The sequence below is a fragment of the Stenella coeruleoalba genome, assembly GCF_951394435.1.
Source record: "Stenella coeruleoalba genome assembly, chromosome: 18".
In the NCBI taxonomy this organism is placed as follows: Eukaryota; Metazoa; Chordata; class Mammalia; order Artiodactyla; family Delphinidae; genus Stenella; species Stenella coeruleoalba.
This window is the reverse complement of record NC_137164.1, coordinates 74,025,914-74,049,030: the sequence shown is the minus strand read 5'-3', so window position 1 is coordinate 74,049,030 and position 23,117 is coordinate 74,025,914. Positions and strand designations below refer to the sequence as shown.

General features: G+C 39.8%; 1 protein-coding gene across 5 annotated transcripts in view; it reads right to left on the bottom strand.

Moving 5' to 3' along the window:
* Positions 1–21,600: 21,600 nt before the first annotated feature.
* LOC307176742 (uncharacterized protein) overlaps positions 21,601–23,117 on the bottom strand; it is a 101,255-nt gene continuing 99,738 nt past the window's right edge. For 3 of the 5 annotated variants that reach the window (XM_079903146.1, XM_079903134.1, XM_079903147.1), the window contains one exon: positions 22,344–22,704. The gene's annotated coding sequence lies outside the window, so the exon portion shown is untranslated. Of the gene's footprint in view, positions 21,757–22,343; positions 22,705–23,117 lie in introns of those variants that run through there. The other 2 variants (XM_079903141.1, XM_079903140.1) reach the window with 2 other exon arrangements.

The following is a 23,117-nucleotide window of genomic DNA, read 5'->3' as shown; positions in this document are numbered from 1 at the left end:
TGTTTTATTTCAGTATCTCCTGTTTGTTTAATCATTTCCTCACTTTATACTAAAGTATTTCTAAATAACAAGAGGAAAACAGTTTTATGATATCAATAATTTAAATTCACTTAATTTAAAAAATACAGTCTTTTAAATGTCACATTTATCTCACATTCCACTTTTCATTAAAATGTCCCCTGAAGTGTGGATCTTATAGCTAAGAGAGCATTTACCGTCGTTATCATAACTATGAAGATGCTCATAATCACATTGGTGTCTTCTTTTCACAGACTACATGCCTTTCTGAGCGTTTTAAGATCACATTTAGTTATTCACAGAGCCACCCAGTGAGACCAATTGCTCAGATGAATATTGGATGACTGAATGCTTCGAGTAATATATTTTCCTTTATTTTGTGTAAATGTGAAATTATTTCAAACAGCATGGCAAGGTTCACCTCCTCTTGAGGGGAACAATTCCCGAGAGTTCCAGCAGGTGGCAGCATAGAATATCGCAAAAGGGCCGAATCGCCTCAAACAATCTAAGCACCAGCACGCTGTTCTTTCACCTTTTACCGTGACTGAGCCCGCCCCGCGACCTTTAACGTGAAAGTAACATGCGTGTACATGCTAACAATGAAAGTAACTTTCCAGTATGGAGATAACATACCATGCTAAAGACAATCATAATAAAAATAGCTAAACTATATCGAGAGCTAAATCTACGCTTCCCACCGTTCTAAGCACTTTATACGCGGCATTTATGTATCACTCACACCAACCTTTCTGTTGGTATTATTACTGTGTCCATTTTACAAGCCACAAAACCGAGGCAGGGACTTGGCCCAAGTTTCCACAGCTGCTAAGTGGAGGTGGTAGAATTTTAAACCAGGCCATCTGGCTCTAATGGCCAGTCTCTGAACCACTGTCATGCTGCTAATTGTGGGAAATGCAATAACTGATGAGAATTCAAAGGACTAGGAAAAATACGATGAGTTTTCAGAAAAGATACCTGAGTATCAAAGGTAATTGTTAAAAGGTGGAGAAATTACTAGGTCATTAAAGAGTGTTTCAGTAAGAAATAAAGAAATGAATGAATAAAACTAGAAGAGAAAATGAGGTTTCAAGGAGGCCTGCAGTTAATGGTAAGAATCAGAGCACTCTGATGTAGGGCGAAGAGAGGTAACACGTAAGGGCCGGAGAGAGAAGAGAAATTCGTGTGGGCACAGAAAATGTCACAGGGGCACACGGGGCCGTGGAGAAGGCTCTGGATCGGGATGGAGCATTAGCCAGGGAATCAGTCTTTACTGTGTCCTGTGCTTCACCCTGCCCATCTAATTCCAGGATGAAGTCTCCATCACCTCCATCTGTGCTGTGGCCAGAGCACATAACCCCTCAGTGGGGGAATAGGACAGAGCTTACAGAATATCTGTACTTACCCATAATTTTTCCTTTGTGTGATGATTAGGAAGAGTAAGGAGATTTACAGATGACCTGTGATTTAATGTTTTTATTTAGTTAATTACTGTCCTATCTACTAACGTCTCTCTCCCTGAAACCCTACTCACCGTGGGGTACTGGCTATTCTCTGAATACATCCCTCACTTTTATACTTCTGTGGGTTTATCTTGTTTCCCCAAACCTGGAGGAGCCCCATCTCCCAGGCCCCTGTCAATAATGGTTATTGGACTAATGTCAATATTGACCAAAGGAGAGGAAGAATGGATAGGTTGGAGAAATAGGGGCAGGGGCTTGTCAGAGAGGCTGGGGTAAATAGTGGCTCGTGTTTCAAAAGCACTGGGATGAGAAGCCTTCTCCGGGCAAGGTCAACTCTGGTGTCACCGTGATTTCTCCAACCGGGTGGTAAATTCCTTTCAGAGGTGGAGCCACCTTTTGTTTACCTTCAAGGTCCTCCCAAACTTAGCTCACACCTACCTCACACCGTCCTTTGCGTCCAGTAGGAATCAGTGGCTGGTCGTAGAGGGTGGAGTGGGGCCAAGTCCAGCTAGTATGGCGCCTGTCTTATCTTGGCTGGACCCAAGCACCTCTTACCCAGATGTCTTAGCAGCCCTGGGCCAACAGGGAGCTGAAATCAAGCAGAGATTCTTTTTTCTAATTTGGGAGAGAGAATAAACAGCTATAAAATATGGCCACAAAGACAAAAACCAGGTTGTCTAAGTCACAGTTGACAAAATGAATATGTTCAGGAAAGCTCTGTAGGAGGTACACTTTTTCACTCCCAGGCTGGAAAGGAAATCAAAGCACCCCCAGGTGTGAGGGATCTGTCCACGTGTAGCACAGCCTGTGTCCACGCTAGAAGAGGAGGCTGAGTGGGTAGATCGTCCTCTTGGAGGAAGGCTGTCAGAAGCTGAGTAGGACTCAGGAGAATCCAGGTATTAACTAAAGACCACCTCTTAGTACCATGGTGCTAGGGGCTGGGATCTCAGCATATGCATGCAGCGGGTCCATGACATTCCATCCACAACGCTCACCAAGGGTAGTCCCACCCCTTGGAGAGCCATTGCTTTACTCTTCTTATGTCAGGGTGAGACTTCCGGTGGGTGTTTCTTTTACTCTACCCTGTTAAATAGTGTCTTATTTTTTTTCTTTCTACTCATGTGAGTTCTTCTAAGGCAGGTACTGTTTCTCTAACAGTGCTTGAATATTCTGAGATGAATTTACATGTCCCTTAAAACTGAATAAAAGTGCAATTATAACTAAAAGTAAAACACACTAAGCAAAATGAAGCCACTGATAATATCACCTTAAGAGAGCCACCGTGATTACAGGGGAGTTACAAAACTGGCGTATGCTGTAAGTCTTTGGCAATATCTTTTTTCACCTAAAAATGTTTTGTGCTCGTAACACCTGGGCCTACTGATCAATGGAAGACATCATTAAGAGCAGGCTTGTAAAAGCTTATCTGTGTACTCCGAAGTATTTTTGTTAAAAACCTGATCATAATCAAACCTCTATATCTAACTTTCAATTTACAAGTTATACAGGGATTGGAGGATAAGTTAAATGACAGGAATGCAATCAACAAAATTCAGAATATGGGAAATTTTATATGAAAATGATTACTTTTTTATTATAAATGAACATGAGATAAAGCAGGGGATCGTTATAGACTAAAAAGAGACATCAACAAAATACAAAGATTGGGCCTCATTTGCTTCCAAATTCAGGAGATAATTTTTTTTGAACATTTGAACCTAGACTTGATATTTAGATTATATTATTTATTGTTATTTTTATAACAGACTTGCGTTAAACTCATTAAACATATCATATCTGCTAATAGTACATATTGAAGCAGTTACAGACAAAATGATACTGTAACTGGGAATTGCTTTAAAATATTCTAGCAGATACTTGTGTTTCCAGCTAATGAGGGACTAGATTCCAGCAAAGCAAGCCTTGTGTATCCTCCAAAATTAGAAAAGCAACACCCAAAACAATACTTCTCACCTACCTCCCCACACCCACCCCCCAAAAGAAAATCTGTTCAGAGACATCAGAAAGGAGCCAAGGCAGCCAAAATTGAGGGTCCAAGCTAAGAGAGGGAAGAGAGAGTCGAGCCTGACATTTCTTGCTGCATTTCCCCTGAGGTGTTTGCTGATATGTAAGTTGGACAGGAACTGAGAAACCAAGGAGAAATCTGAGTAGAGAGCAGCGACTGCGCAGAGCTTGGCTATCTCACAGCACCGGAGAAATGCAGGCTACCAAACCAGCTAGGACTGGGGAGGCCGGTTCCTCAGGGGCTGAGGAGTAAGCCGGGGTTCGTAGGTTTCACGAGCTAGAGATAAGACTCTGAGTCTCAGGCCTGCAAGGACAAGGCACTCTATCAGACATCCCATGCTCTTAGCTTGGATGCTGGAATACCAGAAGGACTGCATCCTCAGGAAAATACAAACCAGAAATCACCCATGACCTCTAAAACCTGCAGCCCCAAACCTGCCTCAAAACCAGCAGGTATACCCTTGCAGCCGTAAACTGGAGAGAAAATGAAATCATATTCAGTTGGGAGACACAGATGCACATGTTGCAAAACTTAATTCCAGGTTGGATTAGGAGGATCTTTCTCTATTCCAACTGCTTGTCAAAAGCTAAGTGTTCACACAGATGCTCTACAATTATTTATACTAAATATCCAACATTAAATCTATAATTCTCTGGTGAAATTCTCCGTGTTGTCATTCTCTTCTTGAACCTGACAAGCACTCTATTTAATAAGTTATTGCAAGGACTCTATCTAATAAGTCCAGTGTCTGGCTCACCTGTAGTTCTGTTTCTATTGTTTGTTTCTCCTTTTCTCTGCTTCTTAACAGATTCAATCTAATCCTTATCAAAATTCCAGCTGCCTTTTTTGCAGAAATGGACAAGCTGATTCTAAAGTTCTTTGAGAAAGCAAGATATACAGAAGAGCTAAAACAAATAATATGCTTTGCTTTTCAAAAATAGTTTAGAATATTTATCATATAGGTCTAATAATTTTCTTATTAAATTTATTCCTAAGACTTTTTATAATTTTTTCCATATTGTCAATTTTTTCTGCTGTGTCCTTTTCTAGGTTCTTATCAATGAAATATACAGAATCAATAGATTTTTTGTTGTTATATTGTATATAGCTACCTCCTCAAGTGCTTATTAATTCTAGTTGTTTCATACTAGAATCTTGCGCTTTTTTTAGCTATGTGATAATGTCATTAGTGAAAAGATACAGTTTAATCAATGTAATTTATAGTTTAATTAATATAATCCACCACATCAGCAGGCTAAGGAAGAAAAATCCTATGATCCTATCCATTTTTCTGTGAACAGGCAGGAAAAAAATATTTGAAAAGTACCCAAACTGATTCATGATAAAAACTCTCAGCAAATTAGGAATGGATGGGGCTTCCTCAATATGACAAAGAACAGTTACCCCAAATCCACAGCTAAAATCACACTTGATGAAAAATGATGTGATCTCACTACATACCTATAAGAGTGGATAATGTCCATAAAACTGACAAGACCAGAGTGAGGACCTTCTTCCTGGCTTGATCAACTGCCTTCTCCCTGTGGGTTCACATGGAGGTTCCTCGGTGCATGTGCACAGAGAGAGAGAAAGCTCTGGTGCTTCTTCCTTTTCTTATAAGGGCACTAATCGCATCATGGGGACTCCACGCTCCTGGCCTCACATAAACCTAATTACCTTCCAAAGGCCCCACCCCAAATACCATCATGTTGGGGATAAGGGCTTCAACATACTGATTTTAAATGTATACTAATATTAAGTCTGTAACAGTGAATTTGCAAAATAAGTAGCTCAGCATTACTGCTGCATAAATTGCAGGTGGAGAAGAGAGAAAGCAAATGCATATTAAAAATTGGGCAATACTCTATCTTTAAAGGTCTCACAACAAGGTCCTACTGTATAGTACAGGGAACTATATTCAATATCCTGTAATAAACCATAATGAAAAGGAAAATGGAAAAAAAATCTTGCAAGGAAGTTAGATTTTATTGTGTAAGTTATGGAAAGCTATTGAAGAGTTTTACATGGAATAGCAACACAATCAGAACAACATTTTAGGCTTAATCAGGTAGTAGTATTGTAGATGGATGGGTGATAAGTAATAATGTCAGGGGGGGACTTGTGAAAAACATATAATGAGAGTCTGACCCAAGGCAGCACTTGGCAACGGGGATGGAGGGATGAGAATAGTTGTGAGATGTACAATGAAAAATCTGCAAGAAAACTTAGATATGGGAGAGAAAAGAGATGGAGGTTGGACAATGTCCCAGACTTGGAATGTAGAACCACAAACTCAACCTGGCAAGGAAAAAAGAGCAAGGGAAGAAAATTCAGTAGTTCAGTAGTAGAGGAAGTTGAGCTGATTGAGAAACAGATATTTGGGTTCATTGAGTACACATTTAAATATATATATATATATATATGGATTTGGAAGACAGCATTTTTTAGGAGAACATTAAAGTGTCAAATTCTATAGAAAAGTCCAATAATATAAGATCAAAACATCAACCATTCAATTTAGCAAATGCATAGCACAATAAATGGGATGCACATGGTCCTTGCCAAAGTTCACACTATTTTAAAACACATATGAACACATAACCATGAAAAAATTTCAAAATATTTATCCCAAAGTGTTCCATGTGGGGGACAGTTTACTGAGAAGTAAACTGACTACTCTCTACTCAATTAGGTAACATGAAAGAGGCTAGTTATGTGATCTTAGACTCAGTAGTCCCTGCCTCACATCAAAAATTTTAAGTGATTGGATATAGTTCAGTTATCCTTCCCACTATTAGTTTTAGCTTTTAACTTTTAGCTACTGTCATCCCAAAGTAGATAAAACCAATGTGACTCCTAAAGGTCATGGCTAATATCTACATGAAGTCTCTAAAACAGTAAAAATTAATTTATTTTACATCTAAGCTTCTTTCCTGTCTACCTTGGGAAAAGATTAAACATAATAAAATTGAAGTTAATTTAACTATATTCTTGTTGAGATTTCCTGGGTTTCTTATTAAAACTCTAATTGAGTATCTTTGCTTTTCCTCGGAAAATACTTTTCAGTTGCCAGTTCCCTTGCTGGCTCCATGTGCATTAACAAACAGTGACCAGTGGGACCTCTGAGTAATTTAATATCGAGGTGCTGAGCAATCTGAGATGTCAGAGCACCCCACAGGAACGCAATTATTTCCTCTGCAGATCTCATCATTCTCAAACTGGGATGAAGTCTGTACGAGTAGAATTGCCCTTTCCTTGGGAAAATATGACTTTCTTTGCTGTTAATCTTCTATGTACTTATGTTCAATTAGGGGAGAAAAATTCTGTTGTGGCTGATCTGAAAACACTTTTGCTAAAAATTACAGGTGGTTTGTCTAGAAAATTAATGTTCATCCATATTTATTCAGTTTTGAGATATTTTAGGGCACAGGTAAATGAAGTGCTGATAACTTTGGCTTACTGTGTGTATACTCCACTTCTGTTTTTCTTTGAGCATCTATGTTCCCCAGGCTAGGTGTGGTCACCAAACTAAGATAGGATTTTGCCTACACACAACCCAAAATCTTGTTTCAACACCTGCTTTATTAATGTCTAAAATATACTTAGGAAAAGTGTTGAAGTCTTAACCTATATGGAAACATTAAAGAGATAGTTCCATTTTATTTGGAAGGAACTACACTTTTGAAGCGTGAGAAGTAACTGTCTTTGTTTTTACCACCACTTCCCGTGACCAGGGTAGTTAATTTCCTGCACAAAAAGACCATACAGGTTTAGTTTTCTCAACATCTTTGCTGACCAGCAATACAAGTATTTTGTTCCTGGTTTATCTGTGGGATTTCCTTTTGAATTCCAACTTCCTTTTTCACTTGAATTTACTTTTTCAGCCTCAATAAAATAAGAGGCTGAAAGCCAGTTTGCTGGGATGAGAAGTTGTTTATTCTTCTTGGTAGGCACCAAGCATTTGCAGAGGGTCTGCTGAGCATTTAACACTGGGTTAACATGTAAGAACAAAAATTTGAATGAAACACTTTCTGTCCCCAAGAGGCTCCTCGCCCAAGTGGGGAGTGTGCTGAAGCGAGCACAGTGAACTGTGTGGTAAATCCTTTGACATAGGAATGCCTGAAGAGCTGTGGGTAGGAGAGAGAAAGTGGTTCCAAGTTGAGAGAACACGGGCTAAGGTAGGCGTGAACATACCACATGCTCCATCTGGGGATAGGCAAAGCAAAAATTGCACCAGACAAATGTAGACAGGCAAACACGACTTCATTCCAGGCTATTGTAATAGGAGAGAGAGGCCGGAACTCAGTCTGACCTTAATTCCACTGAAACAGGGCAGGGGGATTTTCAAAGTCAGGATTCATCAGCTTCACCAAAAGAAAAAGCAAACCTTCTTGTACCCTTGTGACAGGAGTTAGTTTTCCAACTTGGAGCAAATCCCACCAATTAATTCCACACCTCCGATAGAAACTGGAAAATGGGGTGCTATCTCCCTGGACGTTTATACTTCAAAGAGATGTCTCCAAGCCCTTGACAAAAACAGTCCTGGGCTGTAAAACTTGCAAGAGTCTCTAAAAAAGATTTGCATTCATCACAAAGATGCAGAGAAAAAATTTACAAGTTTTCTAAAGTAAATGCTCTAAGAAAAGGGAGGTCAGGGTCTAGAGTAGGAAGAAGCCTGATTAAAGTTTGTTGACACGGAAGGGAACATTCAGGATTCATGCCATCCAGGGCAGGATCTAGACTCTGGAGCACATAGACCCTGGAGTGACCAAGTGACAGAAAGTGAGAAGGTGGTCCAGGGCCAGGTCAGGGGTAATCTTGGAAGCCCTGATGTGGAGTTTAGGCTTCATTTTTTAGAAACAAGTAATCATTGAAAGATTTTAAGCTTGGGAATAAAATGATCAATTTTAAAAGCAGGGAAATATGCAAATTTTTATGAGCAGAGAATTGAAGAGGGTAAGACAGGTCATAGGAAGAATAAAAGAACATAGAAGGAATTATCTTGCTTAGTACTCAAAAGTCTATGATGTGGACACTTATTCCACTTTCATGTGATAAAGCAGAGGCTCAAAGTGTTTAAGTGATTTTTCCAAATGTTGTAGCTTAGTTGTACACTTAGTACACATGGGCAGTGTGTCTCCCAATAAGCACAGAAGCTTCCCACTTGACAACAGGGCTACTGAACCAGTGACCATCAAACAGAATATGCTGTGTGTTTGCTTTGTGAGAGATGGGTGACCGGTGAACGATAGGGTGTGGTAATTATGGATGGATGGTACTTGCATGATGATGGAGAACAGAGAAGTGGGTCAGTATCAGTGTCAGAAGGGTTGAGATGGACATCAGCTCTTCCTAAAAGTACCCTCCTGGGATCTTGGCCAACATAAGCTTCTTTGGGTTTCCTAGATTCAGTGAGATAATACACACCAAACAGCTTTAGAAACTGTAAAATCCTAAGAGACGAAGGCTATTACTTTGGGAGGGAGGCTCAAGAGGGAGGGGATGTGGGGACATGTGTATGCATATGGCTGATTCACTTTGTTGTGCAACAGAAACTAACACAGTATTGTGAAGCAATTATACTCCAATAAAGATCTATTAAAAAAATTTTTTAAAGCACATTAAAAATTATAATATTGTACCTAAAAAAAATAAGAACATAAAATATTTATAAGTCAGTTTCTATCTTAAGTGCACTAGGGTGGATTACATTCATTAGAGACCCATCATGCATTTTTTATAAAGTGAGAAATTATTTCCTGTTGTATTCCTGTTGTTTTTCATACGTTTAAGGCTCTCTGTGGATGACTCAAAAACCCTCCTTGAAACTCCAAAAAATGCCTTGAGAAAATGTCTACTTAAATATGCATCATTTAGAATATTTTGTGCGGCACGTTGTAGAAAACCCAACTCAAAATGTTTTAAACGACAAAGTTAATTTACTGGGTTTGCAACTAAAAATCTGGCATCAGGAAAAGAATCTTTATGTAATAACTCAAGCTACATACCCAGGGCCGTGATTCATCCTGATTCTTCCCTCTGCCTCACTCAGTGCTGGTTTCATCCTCAGCCTGTAAGGGATGCGCCGTCTCCCACCACTCTCCCCTGCAGTCGCGCCTCATGTAACAGCAAAAGGGCCTCAACAGTTCCAGACCTCAGTCCTTACATTATGTACTTCATAAGAGGAGACAGGATCACTCCTAATAGCTTCTGTGGAGAGAAGAGGAACTGGCCCCTTCCCAGAAGACCTTAGCAAGTGTCTCCTCACATCCCATTGTTCTCCTTTGGCTTCTGGATTTTCCCTGAGCCAACTGCTGTGACCAGGGAATGGGGCGTCATTGCCTGGTGTAAGGCGATCGGAGTCTCCCCTGACTGCCACAGCGGAGCTTGGCTCAGTCCTGCCCCACGCACACAGGCCCAGGGGTGTGGTCCCAGAAGGATGGGTAACTGTGCTGGGAAGCCCACAAATCTCACTGTAAACCACCTTTGTGGTTGGCTTGGTGTGTTCCATTGGAAACATCCAAGCTTAGATTCAACCAGTTTCACCAAATAGATCTATTTGGGGGGATTTCTTTTTGAGTTACGCGGAAGTTAATGGGATCCTCCTCCAATAGGTTTGTTAAAGACCTACTTATATTTTCCTCAAAGTATTCTATGGATTACTTAATAACTTAGTGTTTTGATTAGTGGAGTCTTACTGGAATTTGTCTGGGATCTATTTTGGCATGATGTTTACGTGAGGATCCAAGAAGCCTTTTTTGGGGGGAAAATTGTTCTAAGATCTCACGGTCTTCCTTCCTGTATCCCTCCTTCACCTGTGGCCACAAGTCCTCTAGGTCTGCAGCATGATTTTCACTGTACTCACTCATGTGAGCCCAATCCAATTTATTTTATTTTAGGTTTTGGCTAAATAGGCCAGGCCTTATTTTCATAACTGAATTATCTTATTTGCACTCATTTCTTCCCATACCATTGGAAAAATCAAGTACAATTCTGACCAGCAACTTCTCCACACTTTTCAAGATGGAATCTGTGATAATTATTTTTAATTTCTTAACTAACTCCAGGTATTAAAGGAAGCTTTCTGAGATAAAATTATATTAATGTCTTCGGAATAAAAAGACATTTAGGGGGCTTCCCTGGTGGCGCAGTGGTTGAGAGTCCGCCTGCTGATGCAGGGGACACGGGTTCGTGCCCTGGTCCGGGAAGATCCCACATGCTGCGGAGCGGCTGGGCCCGTGAGCCATGGCCGCTGAGCCTGCGCATCCGGAGCCTGTGCTCCGCAACGGGAGAGGCCGCAGTAGTGAGAGGCCCACGTACCGCAAAAAAAAAAAAAAAAAAAAGACATTTAGGAAAATATATATGAGGTAAGATTATTCTAAAAGAAAACAAAAGAACCTTAGTTCTTTTTTGGGCAGCAATCAGTTCTTCTGAAAAAAATGCTATTAGCTCAGGATTTCCTTTTGATAACTGGTGTACTTTTCCCATAATATACTTTATTCTGCAAAAATTGTCAGAATGACAATTTGAATACTGCTTAGTTCTTTCTGAGTTCATCTTAAAGAAGCTTTAAAACCTCTGATATAATGGAGTATTGATATCTTTGGACAGATTATTAAATTTCTGAGGTCAAAGGGAATTTATAAATCATTCTCTTATTCAAAAAGGTTCATACACTTCTCATTTTAGTGGGGCATTTACCCAGGAGAAACTATTGTGTATACATGTAGTATACATGTGTTGTATGCATACTCTTGGTGTGAGCACACACCTACCCCTTTAACAAGTATGTAGAGAACCCACAATGATTTTCTGCTCACCAAGCAATTCTGGATTCCTTTACACTCCTTAAATGTCTTGTTTATTGCTTCTCTTTTGTTGACATTTCTTAAGTCCTTCTCTCTGCTTATTCACTTTTCCCTGCTTCAGGATCATATCTAGAAGTATTAAGTTAGGAGGGTCAGGAATTTCATTATAGATTCGGAAAAAGGGGAAGCCCTAGCTGAGTGTGTGAGGAAGGAGGGTGCAGTAGAGCTGGACTGACCAGGGTGCCGGGTAGAGGTGGACGGGCAGAGCTGCCGTCCCCAGAAAGGAACAGCAGGGGGCACTGTGGTGGGGGGGGGTAGAGCGGCCCCTGCCCTATCAGTTTTGTTTGATTACGGACAATGGGATCATTCTTTTCCTCCCTCCCTCCCTTCTTTTCTTTCTTTCTTTCTTTCTTTTTCTTTCTTTCTTTCTTTCCTTCCTTCCTTCCTTCCTCCTTCCTTCCTTCCTTCCTTCCCTTTCTCCCTTCCTTCCTTCCTTCCTTCCTTCCTTCCTTTCTTTCTTTCTTTCTTTCTCCTTTCCTTTCTTTCTTTCTTTCTTTCTTTCTTTCTTTCTTTCTTTCTTTCTTTCTTTCTTTCTTTCTTTCTTTCTTTCTTTCTTTCTTTCTTTCTTTCTTTCTTTCTTTCTTTCTTTCTTTCTTTCATAGCAATTAGGCAAAAGTCCTCAGAGCCACTTCAGGGTATAAAACTAACAATATAATTACCTTTTATTTTAACAGTTGGATTTTAAAAATGGTCTATAGTAACAACAGCTATTTCTGTCCTGTGAAGTTTTACACAAAAATATCATCTAATCTTTTCAACAGCCCTACAAATCTTATTATTGGGTCCATTTAACAGACGAGGAAAGAGAGGCTCAGACAATACGAATATGCATTCCAAGACTCACACAGTGGTGGAGGATGTACTCTCATCCAGGTCTTCTGATTCTAAACTGTGTTCTCTTAATAACCCCACTCACTAGCAACCATTCTATTTGAACAGTAAAACTTCATAAATTATTGGGAAACCTAGGGAAGTTCCCTTTGAATTAGCATAATACTTCAATAATAGAGCATCTAAAAGAAGAATGGAGTCGTGTCATGTGAAAACTTTTCACAAAAGCATCAACGGGTAGTTATTTTTAGGTTACTTGCTCTATTGAAATGTTAGAGTGATATTAAATTAGCAAGAATTCATCTAAAATATTTATGTAATTTAAATACGACTCTTATGTTTTAATTTTATGATTTAGATCACTGCACATGTATGAATTGTTTGTTTATATTTATTTAGTGTTTCAATTAGTTTATGTTTATTCCCGTATATGCTTACTCCACAGATTTTCTACAAGATGTTCTACAAGGTGTTCTATCTACCTGGCTAATTTGGTTATTTTAATGCTGATTCCCTTTTAATGTATGGGGGCCTGTCTGTGGGGCTATTACTAAAAGCCTTATAAAGGAATTTGTCTGGGAGGACAGATCTAGAGCATGTAGCTCAGAGCCACACAGAGAAAAGTCTGAGAGATCATGGTAATGGCTTTTACTAAATTACCAACTGCCAGTCAGCCTGCTAGGCACTGCTCCTTTCTCTTGATTATGGTGATATTTCAAACCAACCCACTGTAATATGTGCAGATGTCAAAAACTGAACCCACCTTGCAGTATTGTAGATATTTGAGAATGTTTACTTTCCTGAGCTAGAAATTACAAACATTAATTGTATAATGAACTTACACAGGCCACTGTCCAAGAATGCTCTGTATTATTGAAAGATTCCACTGAAAGCTTCATGTGAAAGGTTAAATAATTTCTGAAGACCAAGATCTGAACAAATCCTTACCCAAACACCACGTATTTTTTGCCTTGCAATTCAATGAGTGCCTTTGTAGATGGGATATCAAACAGATGAGGGATTTTAATAAAAGTATATGCTCAATACCATATTCTCCCTTTGAGCAGGAAGCATTTTCCTCGACAAGCTTATGGGAGACCAAATGTACAGTGTGCATGTGAGTGTGGGCCTGTCCATCAGCAGCTTTGGGAAATGTGTCTCCTTGAAGAGCAAAATGAGCAGGAATTGCAGAGTGAGAGACACCAGTAGTGAAAACAATCCTGTGCCTGATTAATCATCTAATTATCACCTACTCTTGATAGAACTATATCCTCATAGTGGAGTCTCTGCAAAGGAATTTTGAGTTCTATAAATTACATTTCACTCGCAAGAGAGCGGGTAGTATCCTGCTGCGTGGAAGCAACAGACAGCAGGGAAATAACATGTGTTGTCATCTTGGTGTCTTGGTTTCAAACCTATTTCTTTCTCTTAAACTTTTTATTGAAATATAGTTTATTTACAATGTTGTGTTAGTTTCAGGTGTACAGCAAAGTGATTCTGTTATACATTACATATATATATATATATATATATATATATATCCTTTTTTAGATTTTTTTCCATTATATAAAACCCATTTCTTTTTTTTTTGGCTGTGCAGCTTGTGGGATCCCCAACCAGGGACCGAACCCACGCCCCCTGTAGTGGAAGCGTGGGAGTCTTAACCACCGGACAGCCAGGGATTCCCTATAAAACCTATTTCTAACAGTTGTTATTTTTATGGTCACATTCATCATTTCACCCATGATTAACATGATTTTAGATATTTTTAAGAGATTATTTCCCTACTTGACTATTTCTGTTAAATGTATGTTACGTATCCTTTAACTCAGGTTTCTTCCCTCAAGTATGCATACATTTTGTTTGATGTATAGATGCTCTGTTGTATTCCCTGTTCTTTTGTTACAGGATTACGCTGTTTTAGAGAGGGAATCGTATGTTCCCAAAGCTCCATATTTGCTCTTATTTTTCTCCAATGGTCACCCAATAAGAATCAAAAAAAGTGGAAAATTGAATTTCATAGGGCTGATCTGTCGAGTCCTAAAGTGACATAGCATTAAAACTAGGAGGCATCATAGATAAATGTCAATGATTGCACATTTTCTGCAATATTAATAAGCCTTTAATCTTGTCATTTTCAAGGGCTTTGTGCCCTTTCTAGGGTGAATTAAGCCTTGTTCTTTATCACAGGATTTGAGTAAAACTTTAATTATTGATATAATACAACCCTATTATAACATAGCTCATTATTCAAGTCAGGTCTACTAATATATATTAAGCACCCATTTTCTATTGGAACTATGCAAGGTGATTGGGGACACAAATTTAGAAGCAAAAGACAAAATGTCACACTCTTTGGGGTTTTTAAAGTATCCCTATATATGGTAGCCCAGAGACTACCCCTTGAGATATTATAATCACATATTACAAAAATCTGAAATAATATAAAGAGCTTATAACCTGATAGAAGAGAAAGGTGTAGAAAGAGATAATTTTAATATTGTAGAGTTTTTTTCTCAGTTGGTGACTTTCTCAGGTGATGTGAAATGGCACTCAATCCATTCTAAGGTTCAGGAAGTCATCACTGACCTAGTGATGCCATACCTGTATCGTGAGAGAGTTTGTGTAAACAATGAAAGTTTGGAAGACTTCCGGGGAACAATGCCACATGAGCGAGATGGACATAGCGTGCCCATGGGTGCAGAACTCTAATTGTTCAAGATAGAAGGAAGGTGAAACGGTTGCAGGTGAGGATGGAAATCTGAGGCTGACCTTCTGAGCATTCATTGAATTTAACTGGGCTTTGTTGTGGTAACACTTCCAAATATTGGTCACTTGACCTACTACAAGCTAATTTCTCCATCAGGTAAAGTCTGCTAGATACTGTGGCAAATCACCAGCTTTGTTACAAAATACAGAACATCACACTGCCGTTCCAGGCTTATAATGCAAAGGACAGACACCAGAATATAGGACCTTAAGAAAGAAATAGATTTTTCTAATGGAGACTCATCCTTATGGGAGAGCACATTGTCCAGGACACACAGATTGAACTGCACACTGGACCGAAGGAGAGCCCAGTTGCCAAGGCTATCACAAGGGCTTGCAGTGAGAAGGCTTATGAAGCTGTAAATCGCCCCTCTTCTACCTCTCCAGTCCCGCCAAATATCAGTGGAATCGCAGGTAAAACTCCTTAGGAATTTGAAATGGGTTTTAAGTCGATTTAACCTGAATTTCAGGGATGACTGGGTTACTATTAACACAATGCCATGCTTGAAGAATGGTCTCAATCAGTGTTAGTTTTCCCTCATGCTCGACCCAATCATGGTTGGAGAAAAGAACACTCGCTAGGGGCAACCTAAAATGACAGTGACTCCAAGGCACAAGCAAACTGTGTGTTTGATAATCTAGGTTTTAGGGAAGGGAGTAGCAATTTTGTGCATTCCATGTCAGCCTGAAGGAATTCTTTTCTTTTTTACAGAGGACCTCAATAATTTTTATTTTTAAAATTCATTAAGTGACTAATTGTATCTATACTATTAAAGTCAACAGTTTACATACTTCATGATTAGGGCTTATATTTTAATGTCTTATTTCTAACTGTGGTTGTAACGTTTTCAAATTCAAGAGTCTTCTTTTATATCCATATCTTTGCCATAATGCAGAGACGTTAGTCACACTCCGTAAATCTTTGGGCATGGTGATGATGATTTGTGAACAAGAGTCTCGTTTTGCCTTATCTATCACTTTAGGTGCTATAATTGTTTTCCTGTTCACTTTAGCCCTCTTCTGAATTACCATCAACAAGAACTTGTCCTTGAAATTAAGACTATCTGGGGACACACGTGAATCATCTTCTGGTTTGAGCTGTAAGGGAGTGGGACACAGTTCAGTGTACTTTAATGGCATTATGTGTTTAAAAGATAGGGGAAAATAACAAGGAAATTTTTATCCTAATCATGAATGACCCTTAATCAGAACCCTACCTTCCGCGGCATGTTAGCACTGGGTAGATGGAACAAAGAATTCAAAAGTCAGACCTCGACCTCATTAGAGAATAAAAGCAAGAGGAAATGATGTCAGTAGCCAACTGTGGGATGCAGGATGAGAAAGCTCATGAAAATGAAGCTGGAGGGAATGTTGAGAAAAGGGCACCACACACTCGAGGCCCCTCAGCAGGACCAGCGTTAACAGAACGAAGAAAGAGCCTTGATGTCCGCTGCCTCTCCACATGTGCTGATTAATTTCATAAGCTTCCGGTTTCATAGAATGGAAGCACATTTAACTGGAGATAGTTAAGGAAAGAATAATAACGTTAAATAGGTTAAGAATTTGTTTCCTTTTTCAGATGCACGAGCTGTGATCACTTTTAATCACCTCACATCTTTTAGCTTGGGAATATAATGGACACTTAGCTTCTTCATGTTTTAGGAGTAGCAAAATGGTGAAGTGAACTACTCATTAGTTTCCTTAAGCTTTCGTGTTTCTGCGCTCCTTCCTGCCATGTCTTTTCTCTAGGTCTCAGTTGAAATGTCTCGTCTCTTCTGGATCATTCTCTGATCTGCCCAGAGTCCACAAGTAGCCGGCCCTTCCTATTCATACGCACACAAGTGTCTCTATTGTAGTCCCGGTCATCTAACACCAGAGGTACTCATTTATGTTTCTCTTCTTTCTGTGAGGCCCACCAGGGTAAGGATGATGTTCTGTAGTTGTTTTGAATTCCCAGGTATTAGTACAGTGCATAAATAAACTTAAGAAATATGTGAGAAACATAAACAAGAGAAAGTCAAGGTCTTGAACACCAGAGGGGCCTTCAGTCAGCGCTACAGAGGATCAGCTTCATTTTGTGACTCTCATTTGTCTGCTGATTGGATTGATAAATCCTGAGGTTGTGATTTAACACCATCAGGCTCCTTTCCCCTAAATTCCCGGGGTCTGAGAGAAGGAGAACCTACTTTGGGCTCAGAAATGCAGGTCTTGTGGTGAGGGGGAAGTGGATAGAGAGACTTTGGTTTGTCCTTAATTGAGGCGGGGGATGGATTTAGGCACAGCAAAAATCCACCCTTTATTCAAATGTGTTCCCTCCTCATCTCGGTCCTCAGATGACCCCTTCCGGTTTTGCTGACCTTGCCAGAAAGACTGTCCTAACGGTTATGATCACAGCCCGAGACAGTATGTCATAAAATAGACGTTGGTTCAATTATGAATAAAGAATAAGAACCACAAATGAAACACAGACAGCAAATGAAACCAAATACTGGGGGAAACAAAGAAACAAATTTTAAACAATAATTGATAACATCTCAGTATGTAAGAAGATTGGAACAGCCCTACAGATATTTATGTAATATTATTCTCCCACGATTTCTCAAACAAGAGCAAAATGCTTTTGTTATTTGTCCACAAAACCACCTTTGGCTTCCTTTGCATTAACATGTAGAATAAATGTTTGTGTGATCTTTTAAGGCTTAAATGAGATTTTGCCAATACCAACAGTGTGTTCCAACCACAATTAGTTTCCCTTCATCTCACGAACTTCCAGAGCTGCAGAAAATTACTGTTTGAAGCCAGGTTGTATTTCACATAGAGGGTTGAAAATGCACGCACAAAAAAGACATAATCTCTAGGTGAACTGCTTCCTGGTGCTAGTAAAGTGATCCATTCTGTTAAATAAGCCCCCGAGAACTTGCATTTGCCTGGGTCCTAAATTTAATAAATATTCAAAGGTTACTGATTGACCAGACACAAAAGGCTTACTCTGTGATTCCAATTATATGTCCTTCTAGAAGAAACAAAACTCTAGTGATGGAAAGCAGAACAGTAATTCCCGGCGGGGTGGGGGGGGATTGGTTGCCAAAGGGCACGAAGGAACTTTCTGAGGTGATAGAAATGTTCAATATCATGATTGTGACGGTGGTTAAATGACTTCACATTTGGAGAATGCATCAGATTGTGCATCTATAATTGGTCATTTTCACTGTAGGTCAACCATGCTTGGATAAAGCTGATAAAATTGATTGACCAAGTTGAGTGCATTATAACCTGTGATTCTTCTAAGTCATCACTGCAATTTTCTTATGTTTCAGAGTTATGTTCTGAAGAAATTTAGAAAATTCAAGTGTTTCTCACTCTATTGCAGGCAATATTATGGGCTACAATTGGGCTAAAACCAAGTCAGTTTCTAGATTAAGCAATTGATGGTGGGGCATAGACAGGATCAAGGAAGTGGGAATTAGTATGGTCCCTGCCTCATGTTCTGGGATAAGAGTTGATGGTATTATTAGTACGTTACCCTCTGGGGTTACTGACTTTCAAAGCTTTGTTTATTGTATCGGTTGATTCATTCTTAATCAATCATGTTGTGTGTGTGTGTGTGTGTGTGTGTGTGTGTGTGTGTGTGTGTTCACACATGCACATGCTCAAGCATTGTGTGGTGGAAAAAAATTAAAATGAGGGTTCCAGTTTTATCACTTACTAGCTGTATGACCTTGAATAAATCACTTACTTTAATGAAATTAAAAATAAAACGCTAATATTCAATAGAGTAAGGGGTTCAAAAGATATTGTTACTTTAACTATCAAAAGTAGTCACGAAATCAACCAAATTCCATGAGAAATTATCGCCTTGACATAGAGGTAGCTGTTGAAGAGTTGGCAAGTTCATTACCTGCCACCTTCATGAGGACAGGTGGGAGGTAAGCCCATGCGGTGACATTGCCACTGTCTGTCTGACTGTTCTCACAGCTAGTGACACATTTTACCAATCTGTCTAATGACTTCAGGTATTGATCTTCACGAAATTATACTTCTATCACTCTTATTCTCTTCAAATAAACAATTAGCAGCATACAAGGTTGTTAAAGAACGTGCCAGTTCTGAACTCATATGAACAGAATCACCAACAGAAAAATCTTTGTTTCTCAGAGGTTAATATTTCAGTTTGCAGAATAAAAGCAAATATAAGAATAAATATAAATAGGAAATGTATATATATTTTCAATTTCTCAATCTAATATCACAATTCATTCGATGTTTTGCCCTGTCTTCCTTCCCTTTTAAATGGCCCATGTTTCAGATAACTTACTGGAGTTACGATTTCTCATCCTGATATGATACAGAGAGCAAGTTTATGCTGTCCACGTCTCGGGTCGGGAGGGGCCCTGAGGACGGGCTTTCTGACAAGTGATCGATTATCCTGGATTTTGAGGGTAATGAGGAATGCCGAATTTATTCTTTGCACAAGTTTTCCAAAGGCAGCACAAACTCAGAATTTTAGAACCAAAGGGACACGATCGATCCTCATTTCTCAGAAGAGAAACTTGAGACTCAGGTCAACAGATGTGCTGCAAGTCGTACAGTGACATAATGCCAGATCTGGGTGGAGCTGAGACATAAAGCAGGATCTGAATGCTGCAAATCACGCATTTAGTCTAGATTCTGCACTGGCCCTTGGAAACATTATGCCAGGCATAGCGTGTTTTTTCATGATTTTTTTCTCCCTTTATCATCCACCTACCTGGTGTACCGCCCCCATCTCCTCCCTCCTCATCCCCATTTCCTCATCTTATATGGCCATTGGCTGAAAGTGACAGGATTAATTAAGGATTGAGGTACCTGCTGAGGAGATAATCCTGGAAACTTAATGTGGGGTTTTAGAGACAAAAATCTCTCTTGTATTCAATGAACGGAGATATGATCTGAAATGACAAGGATGACACCATCACCTGTAGGTACATGGAAGGTAGAAAATATACCTAATTTACCAGGTGATTTATCCCAGGGGGTTTTCGACCAGGGTGTGTCAAGTGTTACCTGATTGCTCCCATCGCCTATTAAAAAAACGCGTGAGGACAAGAATAAGCAAAGGCTCTCAAAACTACAGCGTGACTTGCTAGTTTGGAAGGCTCCCAGCCCTCCAGATGCTAAAATTAAAAATGGCTTCTGAGTAAGCATCTAATCCAGAGCACTGTCAGGAAAGCTGGCATAGAGATGACGGCGAGAATATCACTGTGAAGCGTTTAGCGACGCCTTGTAAGATCGACCTTCCGTCAGACCAAGGGCCCTCTAAGGCCATGTGGCAGGGGGTGGTGCCTCACTGTTCTCTACATCACACCAAACATTGGACTTCTAGGAAACTTAAAGGGGGTGTTTCTCAAGCTGGTCAGCAGGGCTCATTTTTACGCGATCTGGGTGGAGTGTTGCAGGATTCCGTGACTTGGTTCCTAGCAAGGCTGTTAATCAATGGTTAACCTGTGCAGACTCCCCGGCAGCCCTGGAATGTGTTTCTCTCTCTTAGAGACTCTGGCAGAGACAAGGAAGAGCCTGAAAGGAGTGAGTCCTAGGCTCCATCTCATTCTGTCAATGGTCTGTAAATGGTCTCCCCGTAGTTTTCTTTAGATTCAGGGGAGCTCAGCCCCTCTGCCCTCCTTCAAAAGCCAGCACCTTACCTTTATTCTCTGTTGTTGTTTAACCTCCTCCACGCCTGGTGTAGAGTGGATCCCTATCTTCCCAGTTTGCACGGATGCTCTAAAGATTTCTCTGCCAAACTATCTGGACAAAGAGGCAGAGAAAACAAACACAAACAGTATGGGACAGTGACAACATTGTACACATCCACATCCACACATAGACTTCTTTCAGTGCCTGATATCCATGAGTCCCAGAACAACAAATCTCAAAGAGGATTCCAGGACTTTGAAAACTTTTGTGGACAAGTTCTGTGTTAAAGTTTAAAAAGGTTTCTTTTTAGTAACATGCCTTGAAGTTTTTAAAGGCAAGTGTTCATAATGTATTTACTATTTTTAAAAAATTTTTTAAAAGCTAAAAACACTGTGTATATATAACCTGGTTTAAAAATATGTGTGTATATATACATATATATTTGTATACACACACACATTATATATACATAAAACAAACCCTTCTCAAGTGCAACATAAAGCATTTATAAAAATTGTGGCAGGGCTTCCCTGGTGGCACAGTGGTTGAGGGTCCGCCTGCCGATGCAGGGGACATGGGCTCGTGTCCCGGTCAGGGAAGATCCCACATGCTGCGGAGCGGCTGGGCCCGTGAGCCATGGCCGCTGAGCCTGCGCATCCGGAGCCTGTGCTCCGCAATGGGAGAGGCCACAGCAGTGAGAGGCCCGCGTACCGGGAAAAAAAAAAAAAAAAAAAAAAGAACTTTTGATGGGGGTTAGCCATTTAATTCCTTAGGTTACAGGCTAGTAAAATGGGATTATGACTTACCTGGAAAAGGAAAGGACGTCACCCAGAGATGTGTCCAGTGATTGACAGGACTATGGGTTTCCCTTCTAAGGGAGTGTAAACAGGATGATGCTGTTTGGAAGCACAAATGTCCATGGGAGAGCATGTATAGCTGTGGAGGACCACAGGACTGGCCTTCTTCTAGTGAGTTCCTTTGCAAAGACTTGAAATCTAAAAGCTGCATTTCCCAGCCATTCTCATCGATAGGGGTTCTGCAAGTGAATTAAATTCCTTCAATCACATAAACTTAATGAGGTCTGGTAGGTGGAAGTTAGGTGGAAGCTATACTTCTGGATGTTTTGGAAAGTCAAGTCAGGAGAGAGAGAGAGAGAGAGAGATAATATAAATAATATTATATAAATATAATATACTACTTTATAAAAATAATATATTATATAAAATAATATATAAATTATATATATTATACTTATAATATAAATATATATATATATATTTTCCTGGATGAACACTCAAGATTCCACTACTGCATCATTTTCAAATATTTTATCAGTACTCAACACTCAATAGAGTGTTTTTATGCTTAAAATAATTGGAGTGGTTCCATTTCCTGTAACTGAACACTTACTGGCATAATTTTTTTTTTTTTTTTTGCGGCATGTGGTCCTCTCACTGTTTTGGCCTCTTCCGTTGCAGAGCACAGGCTCTGGACGCGCAGGCTCAGCAGCATGGCTCACGGGCCCAGGCGCTCCGCGGCACGCGGTATTGTAGCAAACCGGGGCACGAACCCGTGTCCCCTGCATTGGCAGGCGGACTCTCAACCACTGCGCCACCAGGGAAGCCCACTTACTGGCATAATTTTTAATGAAGAAATGTTAGAAGAATTCCCCTTAAAGTAAGCAAGGAGACAAACATGACTGTGCTTGCTAATTCTATTCACTGTAAAGAGTGGAGAAAGACAGGAAATAAAATTTAGAAAATTTAGAAAAGAAGAAATAAAACTCAGATGCTGCTGATAGGAGAACCAACTGGAAATACCTGCTATTGACTCAGCATGCATCTTCTCTTATCCCCTGAGGAATTCCTAATACTCACACAATACTGTCTGCCATGACACAGACTTGACTTTAAAAGTCAGAGATGTCCCGGAGTTAAAAATTCTAATCTTTTTCTTACCTATCAGCATATTGAACAAAATATCTCACCAATAGGCACGTTTGATTGGTGTGTACATGTCGCACGAGGGAGGCCTTTCCAGTTTCGTTCGGACAGCTGTGCTACTGGAGAAAAGGACAAAGGTCTGCATTTCGACAGAGTGTAAACTCTCCAACCTCAAATTATTGCTTCAGCTTCACAAATTCTAGGGTTAGTCCCTCTTCCATATTTAAACAGTGCCATAATGATTCATGGTTTTCTCTTTTCTGGCTAAAAATTAAGCCTGCATTTATATAGTATAGTTTGTGGTTATCCTGAATTCTGGCTATTAACCTCCTTTCAATATGTTCATGTGTCTTGCTCCATCTTAACTTTCACGCTGAAAACATAATATGATATTCTTGGTGTGCACATGACAGTTCAAAAGTAGAGTATTAATCACATATTTTATTCTAGATAATACATGTCTATGAATTTACTCTTATTCATGAAGACTGGGGTTGAGGGTTAGCCTATAGTGGCCACGTCGCACTGCTGA